Source organism: Gossypium arboreum, chromosome 8, assembly GCF_025698485.1.
Source record: "Gossypium arboreum isolate Shixiya-1 chromosome 8, ASM2569848v2, whole genome shotgun sequence".
Lineage (NCBI taxonomy): Eukaryota > Viridiplantae > Streptophyta > Magnoliopsida > Malvales > Malvaceae > Gossypium > Gossypium arboreum.
This window is the reverse complement of record NC_069077.1, coordinates 113,132,657-113,145,834: the sequence shown is the minus strand read 5'-3', so window position 1 is coordinate 113,145,834 and position 13,178 is coordinate 113,132,657. Positions and strand designations below refer to the sequence as shown.

Below are 13,178 nucleotides of genomic sequence, written 5' to 3'. Positions count from 1 at the left end.
AATACCACACAAAACAGCATATGCTTTTACTAGCTAATGTATTGCATATTGTAGCTCAATACTCTTCTATCATTTATTTCATAGCCGAAACATCATCATATGCAATTATATACCTTGAGATAGTATATAAGTCATACCAATGCATCATGTGCAACATATATACATGTAGGTGTAAGGACCGAATCTCAAGTTGCTTATATCCAAATATAAACACATATCCAAAGCTCAAATCTTACCTACCATGCAACATGCATGAATCATACTTATGGATATACCATGGCCGAATACACCACAACACCATACCATTTCAATTTGGTCATGGTTAAACAAAGAACTTAGTGTCTCACTCAAAAATGCTAAAAGAAAATCCAAGAGTCCTCACTCCCCCATCACATGTATCATTATCAAGCTTCATATTTAGCATGCAATGGCATTAACACAACATTCACCTTGGCCGAATATCATTCCCATGACATAGCAAAGATTTGAACCATGGGAATAAGAACATCAAGCTAGCAACTAAAATATACATGAATCTCATGGCAAAACATCAAACTTACCTTAATAGTGACCTAGGATAGCCGAATGCTTCACTCCCTTCTTCCCTTTTTCCTTCAATTTTTGGCCAAAAGATGTTCAAGGAAGAACACACACATTTCTTTTTCTTCTTTGTATTTTCTTCCTAGTTTTGGCTCAAAGAAAGGATGAACAAAATTTTTTTTCTTTCTTTTCCTTCAACTCACGGCAATAGGGAGGGGGAGAAGCCTTCACACACATTTTTTTTTTCATTTTTTTATTACCCATACACCTTAGTTTAATATTTCTCCCTAATGCACCAACAAAACATGTCTATGACATGTTTTGCCCATCCTCCCTTGTCATGGCTGGCCACCACTTATAAAAAGAGGGGTATTTAACATGTAAGACCATTGTTTTGCATGCATGCTTTAATTAGTCATCACACATTTCCCTATCCTACTTTCAAAGTTTACTACTAGGTCCTTTTTAGTGGAATTCACATTTATAATCCTAAATCAAATCATCAAAAATGTCACACACGAATTAACACATATCATAGGCATCAAAATGAACATTAAATTATTTTTATGCCTCGGTTTTGTGGTCCCGAAACCACATTCCGACTAGGGTCGTTTTAAGGCTGTCACAAGCATGGCTTAATTCATTGCCACCAAGTTCCATATTTACATGGCAAGAATTGGCAGAGAGATTTTTGGTTAAGTATTTGCCGTCTAGCAAAAACACTAAGTTGAGGAACGAGATCACAACCTTCCAACAATGTGATGACGAGTCTTTATATGAGGCTTGAGAGCGATTCAAGGAGTTACTGCTTAAGTGTCCTTATCATGGGATTCCTAATTGTATCTAGTTGTAGACATTCTATAATGGTCTCAATGAACATACAAGATTGATGGTAGATGCTTCTATGAATAATGCAATTTTGTCTAAGTCTTATAATGAGGCTTATGAGATCATCGAGAGGATTGCAAGTAATAACTATCAATGGCTAAGAAATCGAATAGCTTCAGGAAGACGTGTAGCCGGATTTCATGAAGTTGACACCCTCATTTCGTTATCAGCTCAGTTATAGTCTATTTCCTCTATGTTAAAATAGTTTACCGTTAATAGTAATAATAATTTTACAGCTTAGCTACCAAGTCCATACGAAGTCGTTTCCTGTGTGTACTATGGGGAAGGTCATTCTTTTGAGAATTATCCATCAAATCCCAAGTCAGTGTACTACGTAGGGAACTAATATCAAAATAGGAGTGGACAAGGACCTCAGTCCAACTTCTATAATTCTTCATGGCATAATCATCCTAACTTTTCTTAGAGCAACTAAGGAAATGGACCGAACTATAACTCATTGCAGCATAGACTCAACCAATCTCAAGGGTTTAATCAGCAGGCTCAAAAACCACCTCAAGCTGAGGCATAAAATAGTTTGGATAACTTGTTGAAAGTGTACATAGCAAAGAATGACGATTTCATCCAAAGCCAAGCAGCAACACTGAAAAATTTGGAAAACCAAATGGGTCAATTAGCTACAGAGCTTTGTAATAGACCACAAGGAACTTTGTCGAGCGATACTGAGAATCCAAGAAATTTGGGTAAAGAACATATCAAGGCAGTGGCATTGCGAAGTGGTATCTAGAACCCCGATTGATTGATGACGAAGATAAGCTCGTTGAGAAGAATCAACCAGCTATCGAAATTCCTACACCAAAGGAATCAGAATCTGCAAAAACTGACAAGATAAATCCTAACTTAGTGAATTCATATACTTTAACATCTTCTTTGGATGCAAATTTACCTACTCAAAAAATTTGTTCGGTTCAACCTAAAGTTCTATCACCTTCATATCCGCAAAGATTGCAACAACACAAGGAGAAATAGGAAGTGCAATTCAAGAAGTTTTTGGATGTTCTGAAGCAGTTACACATCAATATTCTATTGCTGGAAGCTTTAGAACAAAATCCAAATTATGTGAAGTTTATGAAGGATATACTGTCCAAGAAGAAGTGACTGAGTGAGTATGAGACTGTTGCATTGACAAAGAAGTGCAGTGCGTTCCTGCAGAACAAACTGCCACCAAAATTGAAAGACCCAGGAAGCTTTATTATACCCTGTAACATTAGTGAATCTTACTGTGGTAAAGCTTTGTGTGATTTAGGAGCAAGTATCAACTTGATGCCTAAGTTTATTTTTAAGATGTTAGGGATAGGTGAAGTAAGACCTACAACTGTGAAGCTTCAGCTAGCGGATCGATCTTTAGAGTATCCCATGGGAAAGATCGAGGATGTTTTGGTAAGATTCAGTAAATTTATTTTTCCTACTGATTTCATAGTATTAGATTTTGAAGCAGATAAGGAAGTGCCGATCATCCTTGAGAGACCTTTCTTAGCCGGAAGAACGTTAATTGATGTGCAGAAAGGTGAACTCACCATGCGAGTTCAAGACGATCAGGTAACCTTTAACATTCCTAAAGCGATGAAATTTCTCGATCTAGTAGTGTTCAATTATGGAAGAGATAGAAACCTTGGTTTCTATGGCAAGCAATTTTGAAGAAGATCCATTGGAGAGAGCCTTAGATCTTGACCCTTTGGAGGATGAAGAAGGTGAAGAAAACATGGCTTTGATGGAAGCCAATTTGAGAAATTTAATTCAATCCACACGATTTGAACTGTTAGAGTTGGAAGTCAGAGAATTTGTGTAACCCAAGTTGTCAATCGAAGAACCACTTAAACTCAAACTAAAGGTACTTCCTTCCCATTTGAAATACGTTTATTTAGGTGACGATTCTACTTTGCCTATGAATATTTCAGCAGAGTTGATGAAAGATCAAGAGAAACAACTAATTACTGTTCTAAAGAAATTTAAACAAGCATTGGCTGGACCATAGCTGATGTTTGAGGTATAAGCCCTTCCTTTTGCATGCATAAAATTATTTTGGAAGAAGGTCAAAGAGCTCGAATTGATGGGCAAAGGAGGCTCAATCCTATTATGAAAGAAGTTGTGGGAAAGGAAGTGATCAAATGGTTAGATGCAGGAATCATCTATCCTATTTCAGATAGTTCGTGGGTAAGTCTGGTACAGTGTGTGCCAAAGAAAGGTGGAATCACGATTGTCAAAAATGAGTGTAACAAGTTAAATCCAACTAGAACTGTTACCGGTTGGAGAATCTATATTGATTACAGAAAATTGAACAAAGCCACTCAGAAGGACCATTTTTTGTTGCCTTTTATGGATCAGATGTTAGATCGACTGGCAGTTAATGAATTCTATTATTTTTTAGATGGCTATTCGGGATATAACCAAATAGTTGTAGCCTCAGAAGACCAACATAAAACAACCTTTACTTGTCCATATGGTACATTAGCTTTTAGGCGAATGCCTTTTGGTTTATGTAATACACCTGCAACTTTTCAACGATGCATGATGGCAATATTCATTAATATGGTTGAAAATTTTGTTGAGGTTTTCATGGATGATTTTTCTTTTTCTGGTAACACTTATGATATTTGTTTGAGTAATTTGGCCAAGGTATTGAAGAGATACGAAGAGACGAATCTTGTCTTTAATTGAGAAAAATGCCATTTTATGGTCAAGGAAGGGATTGTCTTAGGACATAAAATCTCAAAGATAGGAATTAAAGTCGATAAAGCAAAGGTGTACGTAATTGAAAGATTGCTGGCCCCAATGAATGTGAAAGGAGTCCGAAGTTTCTTAGGCCATGCCGGTTTTTACCAAAGGTTTATAAAAAATTTCTCGAAAATTTCTAACCTGTTATGTTTGTTTTAAAGAAAGATACAGTGTTTGATCTAACAAAGAATGTTTGGAAGCTTTTGAAGATCTAAAAAAGAGGTTAATCTCAGCCCCTATAATCATTACACCTGATTGGAACTCATCCTATGAGTTAAAGTGCGATGCAAGTGATTACGCTATTGGAGCTTTGATGGGTCAACGAAGAAACAAAGTGTTTCACCGTATTTACTATGCAAGTAGAACTTTGACGGGAGCCCAACTCAATTATACGGTAACTGAAAAGGAACTTTTTCCATAGTTTTTACTTTTGACAAATTTCGCTCATATCTTATAGGTACCAAAGTTACAGTATTTATTGACCATGCAGCCATTAAATACTTGCTCACGAAAAAGGATGTGAAATCGAGGCTAATTCGTTGGATACTATTACTTCAAGAATTTGACCTTGAGATCCAAGACAGAAAGGTGTCGAAAATCAAATAGCTGATCATCTGTCGAGGTTGGAATAAGATGAGGGAACTAGATCATGTGTGCTTATCAATGAGAATTTCTCAAATGAGCACTTATTTGAGGTAAATTGAATTCATGATTTTTCCAATTATCTTGCATGTGGAATAATTCCTCAAGAAATGACATACCAACAAAGGAAAAAATTCCTTCATGATAGTTGGTATTATTTTTGGGAGGATCCGTTTTTGTTTAAACAATGTGCAGTTAATATAATCCGAAAGTGTGTAACTGAAAGTGAGATTACTAAGATCTTGTATCATTGCCATTCATCTCCAAGTGGGGGACACTTTGGTAGTTCACGTACTACAGCAAAGATTTTGCAAACAGGTTTCTTTTGGCCTACGATATTTAAAGATACTTATGCTTATGTGAAGAACTATGATAAATGCCAAAGGACCGAAAATATATCAAGGAGGCCTTTGATAAACATTTTGGAGATTGAATTATTCGACGTATTGAGCATTGACTTCTTAGACCGATTTCCTTCTTCATATGGGAACAAATACATCTTAGTTGCTGTGGACTATGTATCCAAGTGGGTTGAAGCTGAAGCATACCCTACAAATGATCCTAAGGTAGTCATGTGATTCCTACATAAGCACGTGTTTACACGATTTGGGACACTAAGAGCTATTATTAGTGATGAGGGTTCTTACTATGTGAACAAATGGCTTAAGTGGTTGCTTGACAAATATGATGTGAAGCACAAGATTGCTACTGCCTATCACCTCCAGTCCAATGGGCAAGTTGAGAGAGTAAACCTTGAAATCAAAGGTATCCCTGAAAAGGTAGTACGCCCTAGCAGAAAAGGTTGGTCTTGAAGGTTTGATGATGCATTATGGGCCTATCGAACAACATTTAAGACACTATTAGGAATGATTCCTTATCGGTTAGTTCTTAGGAAGGCGTGTCATTTACCATTAGAGTTGGAGAATAGAGTTCACTGGGCTTTGAAGCAGTTGAACTTTGATCTCAAGCAAGCTGGTGAGAGAAGGATGTTACAACTTGATGAGTTGGAAGTGCTAAGGTTGTCTTCCCATGAGAATGCCAAAATGTGTAAAGAAAGATCAAAGAGATGGCATGATAGTCATATACAACCTCGCAAGTTTAAAGAAGGTCAGAAGGTTTTGTTGTTTAATTCAAGGTTGAAGTTATTTCTTGGAAAGCTTAAATCTCGATGGAAAGGACCCTATACCATCTAACAAGTGTATCCTTATGGAGCTATTGAATTATACGACAATTATGGAGATACGTTTAAAGTTAATAGTCAACATCTCAAACATTACTGGGATGGTGAAGTTGAGCGAGTTGAATCCTCGTTCAAATTAACAGACCCTTGATTTTTCATGAACTCATTTTGTAAATAAATAAATAATTAGAACTTATTTTCTTAGCTTATTACATTTAATTAATTATGTGTAAGGAGATTGGAACATAAGCGGACCGTTGTGATCCCTCCAACCTTTCTTGGAAATTAATTTAATGTAATTTGTTAAGAAGAAATTTTCTAATTAAGATTTAAAATTTTTAAGTTCCATTTATTTTGTTTAAATTTTAAATTTCTATTTTAATAAAGGGGGTCAAATTTGGCCCAAGTACTAATAAGTTTTTTTCTTGAGACAAGACAGTTTGACTTTGAGGCCCAAGATAGCAAAAAAAAAAAGAAAAAGGTGGGAGGAATCCATACCTATTGCTGCCACTTCTATTGCTTGCCACCCAAGTAACCCTAATGTAGCTAAATTGTTTCTACATTTTGCCCTAATTTTTCCCTATATAAACCTCTCTTCATTCTACTATTTTTCATGTCCCTAAAAGTAATTTGCTTACACCCTAAAAATCCCTAAATCTCTCTTTTGTGCCGTCAACCTCAAATCCCGAAAGAAACCCTAGTTCTCTTCCTTTTTTTCGAAATCACCTATTGCCACTGCAAGAAGATTGCCGAAGCAACAACTTTGCTGTCGCACATCGCCGTTGTCACCGCTGTACATCGCTGTTGCTGTTGCACACTGTCGTTTCCGCCGTACCACCCTTTTCGTCACACGATTTTTGCCGTAGCAAGTTCTGCCCACATGCCAATTTCTTTTCTTCCCAGTAAGCAGAAACTTTGCTGAATTTTTGGGAAAAGATACCATGTCTCGCAAAAGAACTAGATCATCAAAGACTACTCTTGAAAACCTGATTTTGATTTATGAAGAAGTGAAAGTGAGATTTGATTCAATTTTCAAGCATCAACCTATGATGCCGGAAAAAGGCTTTAACTTGATGAGTAATGATTTGATGGTTGTTCCTGTGCCAATTAGAAAGATAATCAATGCTTTCAAGTGGAAACAATTTTATGATGCTCGTTCACTTCCCGATGATAAACTAGTTCAAGAATTCTATACAAGTTTGACAACACAAGATGCAATTGAGGTTATCGTTCGAAAGAAAAAGGTACCTCTTACTTTTAAGTACATCAATGATTTGTTTAACTTGTCTGATATTGAAGAAGATGAGTACTACCCTATGATGAATAATATCAATTGGGATTTTCTTCAACAAGTGCTTGATGTTGTGACAAATTTGGGATCCCAATGGATTATAAGAAAGTATGTGAGCCATTGTTGCCGAAGGGAATACCTAAAACCGGTAGCAAATGTATGGTTTTATTTGTTCACTACAGTTTTATGCCCATCTCACATAGTTCCACCATCTCGATGGAACGGATGCTCTTGTTATATGCAATCTTTACAGAAAGTCCATTAATGTTGGGAAAATTATCCTCAAGGAGATTCATGATTGTGCTCAAAAGAAGGAAGGAAATGCTTTTTTCCCATCATTAATCTCTTCACTTTGCTTAAGGGCCCGTGTTAAAACACAAGAAAATCTGAAGGGGCGATATGTTCAATGGTACATTTCAACTTATGATCTTAAAATGTTAGTAGAGCGGGTACATGAGCTGAATCAAGGCAAGCAAGAAGAGCCAACTGAGCCAGATACCGAGGAGTCAACAAATGTGTAACGCACGCCCAAAACCGTCACCGGAGTCGAGCTTGAGGGGTTACCGAACATAATTTATCAAATTAAGAACTTCAAATCATTTGTATCTACATTCACAGCTTTCTAGCTACCCGTGTCACAGTTACAAGAAAACTCATATCTCGAGTTACGAAACTCAAAATCAAAATATGTAAATTTTCCCTAAATCTAGACTCATATATCTATTTACTAATTTTTTTCTAGAATTTTTGGTTGGTCCAATTAGTACAGTTTATTAGTTAAAGTCTCCCCTATTTCAGGGTTCAACTGCTCTGACCTCTGTGTATTACAAATTATATATCTATCTATACAGAATTTCAATGACTATGAGGTTTCTTTATCTTAAAATTATACTCAATACGGAATCTGTACATATAAAGAAAAACTTCTAATTATTTTTTTAAAATTTATTATGAATTTTTAAAGTCAGAACAGGGGATCTAGAAATCACTCTGGCCCTGTTTCACAAAAGTTTAAATATCTCATAAAATATAATTTATATGCCTGTTTTGTTCAATCCACATGAAAATAGACTTATTAAGCTTAAATTTCATAACTTACTCATCATTTAGTTCCATTTATACTATTTTTAGTGATTTTTCAAATTCATGTCATTGCTGTAGCAATATTCTGTTTTAAGGCAAGTTTCATCTTTTCATGAGTTTTTATGAAGTAGATAACCTATTAAACTTCCATAATATCAAACATGATCTAAATTAGCCATCACCATGACTACAGTAAATAAAGAGGAGGGAGTAAGCATAAATGCTTAGTAAGTTCATATGTAAATAACAAGTAACATAACAATACAAATATACCAAACAACTTTAGCATGGTATCACCAAAACATATATCACATTTCTAAACATCATTTATCATCTTACCACCTTATCGTTGTTGCATCTATTTTCAATCCGAAGGTTAAGAACATACCTGTCCAAAGTGTCCATTTCACAACACTTACCAAAACGTCGCTTGCATCTTAAGTGTTCTTCCATTTCACTAGAAATTTCACCCGTTGAACACATCAGAATACAACTCGGATACACGGATAATTTACACATAAGTGCAACATATGTAGCCAAGCTACTATGTAACCCGCCCATAAGCGAACTCGGACTCAACTCAATGAGCTCGGGCATTCGCATCCATGAGTGAACTCGGACTCAACTCAACGAGTTCGGATGCCTAGTTACATCTCACGAACTCGGACTCAACTCAACGAGTTCGGACATTCGCATCCATAAGTGAACTCGGACTCAATTCAACGAGTTCGGATGCTCAACCATCCTAGCGACATGTCACTTGTATCCTAATCTATTCCTAAGGTTCAAATGGGCTTTTTCCCTCGATCTCACATTTTTCGTCTTTCATGGAATATCGGAACCGATTCTCGGTAGCAATTCATATTTATCAAGTAGTAAACATAATTTGCATATTACTCAACATTAACCACAAAGCATAATATTTCACGATTAAAAATCAGCGTATCATATAATTAACATCAATAACTTAAAAATAACAATTATGCTACATTATTTGCACATGAACTTACCTTGGTACCAAAATATAAAGATTTTGCAATTTAGTCCACAATCTTTTCTTTTCCTCGATCGCGACTTGAATCTCGTTTCTCTTGATCTATAATGCCAAATTAATCTTATTTAATACATACATTCATCAAAACAGCATTTAATACGAACTTTGGAAAAATTACACTTTTGCCCCTAAACTTTTGTATAATTACACTTTTGCCCCTAGGCTCGGGAATTAAACTTTATTCCTTATTCTTATGTTTTATAACATGCTGATCATTTTTCCTTCTATGGCAACATCAAATTCTTACTCTAACATATACTTCGACTATTAGGTATTTTTGCCGATTAAGCCCTTTTACTTGTTTTCACTCAAAACCGAGTAGCACAAGTTGTCTAACATAATTTAAAACCCCATATTCTATCATAAAACATCAAAATACACAAATTTCACCTATGGGTATTTTTCCAAATATAAACCCTAGGTTGAATTATTGCTAACATAAGCTTAATCGAGCTCTCGGGATTCCAAAACGTAAAGAACATTAAAAGCGGGCTTGGAATCACTTACTATGGAGCTTGGAAGCTTGAAACAAACCCTAGCTGTGGAGAACCCTTGAAATTTCGGCCTAATGAAGAAGATGGACAAAAATTGGCTTTTAATTTTGTTTTTAATTTATTTTAATAACTAAATGACCAAAATACCCTTACTACTAAACTTTCCAAAAATTCCTTCCATGTCCTAATTTTGTCCATGAACTTAAAATTGGTCAAATTTCTATTTAAGACCTCATTAATATTCCAAAACAATTTCATACTAAAAACTTCTAGAATGCAAGTTTTGCAACTTATTCGATTTAGTCCCTACTTTCAATTGAAGCACTTTAGGCATAGAATTTCATCACGAAATTTTCACACAATCATGCAATCATATCATAATCATCAAAATAATTATAAAATAATTATTTCTATCTCGGATTTGTGGTCATGAAACCACTATTCCGATTAAGCCCTAATTCAGGATATTACAACTCTCCCCCATTTTAAGGATTTTCGTCCTTGAAAATCTTACCGATAAACAGGTGTGGATATTGGTTTTTCATAGTTTCTTCAGGTTCCCATGTAGTCTCTTCTACCCCATGCTTTTGCCACAACACTTTCACAAGTTCAACACTTTTATTTCTTAGTTGTTTGACTTCTCGAGCTAAAATCTTTATCGGTTCTTCTTCATAAGTCATATCCAGTCGTAGTTCAACTTCTGTCTGTGAAATTATATGTGAAGGATCCGAACGATACCGACGTAACATAGATACATGAAACACATCATGAATCTTGTCTAATTCAGGTAGTAGCGCTAGCCGATATGCTACCGGTCCAACTTTTTCAATTATTTCATACGGTCCAATAAAACGCGGACTTAACTTGCCCTTTCGTCCAAATCTAAGGACTTTCTTCCATGGAGACACTTTCAAAATACCTTATCACCAACTTGAAACTCCATTTCTTTTCGCTTCAAATCCGCATAAGATTTCTCTATCTCAAGCGACTTTCAAACAATCTCGAATCACTTTCACCTTTTCTTCGGTTTCTTTTATTAAATGAACTCCATAAATCTGATTTTCCTTGAGTTCAGTCCAATACAGTGGCGTCTGACATTTACGACCATATAATGCTTCATAAGGTGCCATTTTCAAACTTGTCTGGTAACTATTATTATAAGCAAATTCTACCAACGATAAATACTTTTCCCAACTACCTTGAAATTCCAATACACAACATCTGAGCATGTCTTCAAGAATCTGAATTACTCGCTCTGATTGCCCATCAGTTTGTGGATGAAAGGCAGTGCTGAAATTTAACTTTGTACCTAGTGCCTCTTGCAACTTTTGCCAAAACCGTGAGGTAAACCTCGGATCTCTATCCGAAATGATTGACAAAGGTATCCCATGAAGTCTAACAATCTCTCGGATATACAATTCAACCAATTTATTAAGAAAATAATCTGTACGCACCGGAATAAAATGAGCCGATTTAGTCAGTCTGTCAACTATTGCCCAGATGGCATTTTTCTTCCCTGGAGTTAACGGTAACCCTAATATAAAATCCATAGTAATCCGATTCCATTTCCATTCAAGAACCATAATAGGCTGGAGTAATCCTGAAGGTACTTGGTGTTCAGCTTTCACTTGTTGACAAACTAAGCACTTTGATACAAACTCGAAAATATCTCTTTTCATTCCACTCCACCAGTACATTTTCTTTAAGTCATTACACATCTTCGTACTGCCCGGATGAACCGCCAAACAACCATTATGTGCTTCATGCAAAATCTTTTGAATCAACTCATCATTTTTCGGTACACAAATCTGATTTTTAAACATCAAACAACCATCAGTACCGATTCTGAAATCTCGTCCCGTATCAGCTTCAAATTGTTTTCTCTTGGCTAGCAAATCTTGATCATTTTTCTGAGCTTCAAAAATCTCTTGTAAAAACATCGGTCTTGCTCTTAACTCTGCTAGAATCGAACCGTCATCTGACATTTTCAACGAGTGTTCATAACTCTCAAAGCAAACGACAACTTTCTACTTAAAGCATCGGCAACCACATTCGCTTTTCCCGGATGATAATCAATAACAAGCTCGTAATCTTTCAATAACTCTAACCATCTTCGCTGTCTCAAATTCAAGTCTTTTTGTGACATCAAGTATTTAAGACTTCTATGATTGGTATATACTCAGCACTTTTCACCATACAAATAATGTCACCAAATCTTCAAAGCAAACACCACCGCAGCCAATTCCAAATCGTGAGTAGGATAATTCCTCTCGTGAGGTTTTAATTGCCTCGAAGCATAAGCCACCACTTTTCCTTCTTGCATGAGTACACACCCTAAACCATTTAGAGAAGCATCATTATACACCACAAATTCTTTACCTGATTCGGGTTGTATCAACACTGGTGCTTCAGTTAATAACTTTTTCAATTCTTCGAAACTCTGTTGACATTCTTCTGTCCATTCAAATTTAACATCCTTTTGGAGTAGTCTAGTTATAGGAGCCGCAATTATAGAAAATCCATTTACAAACCGCCGATAATACCCAGCTAGCCCCAAGAAACTCTTAACTTCAGTTACATTTTTTGGTGGTTTCCAATCAACAATGGCTGAAATTTTACTAGGATCAACCCGTATACCACCACCTGAAAGAATATGACCCAAAAATCAAACTTCCCGGAGCCAAAATTCACTTTTACTAAACTTAGCATACAACTGCTTATCTCTCAAAGTTTGCAAAACTATCCTCAAATGCTCAGCATGCTCTGTCTCATCTTTTGAATAAATTAAAATATCATCTATAAACACCACAACAAATCTGTCCGTGTATGGCCGAAATATGCGATTCATTAAGTCCATAAACACAAGCAGAGCATTTGTCAACCCGAATGGCATAACTAAAAATTCATAATGACCGTACCTTGTTCTAAAAGCGCTTTTAGGCACATCGACTCTTTCACTGCAATGATAATACCCGGATCTCAAGTCAATCTTTGAAAACCATGTCGCCTTTTAGCCGATCAAACAAATCATCAATTCTCAAAGAATGGATACTTGTTTTTGATTGTCACCTTTGTTTAACTCCGATAATCAACACATAATCTCATAGAACCATCCTTCTTTTTCACAAATAATACGGGAGCACCCCAAGGTGAAAAACTTGGTCTCACAAAGCCTTTATTAGTCAACTCTTGCAATCTGCGACTTTAATTCTTTCAACTCTGTTGGTGCCATTCTATATGGGGCAATCGAGATCGAGTGTTCCTTTATCAAAT

General features: G+C 35.9%; 1 non-coding gene across 1 annotated transcript; it reads right to left on the bottom strand.

Annotated features, from left to right (window-relative positions):
- Positions 1-1,264: 1,264 nt before the first annotated feature.
- LOC128280089 (small nucleolar RNA R71) lies at positions 1,265-1,371 on the bottom strand. Its single transcript, XR_008270270.1, has one exon. It is a non-coding gene; the product is annotated as a small nucleolar RNA R71 (small nucleolar RNA).
- Positions 1,372-13,178: the final 11,807 nt, after the last annotated feature.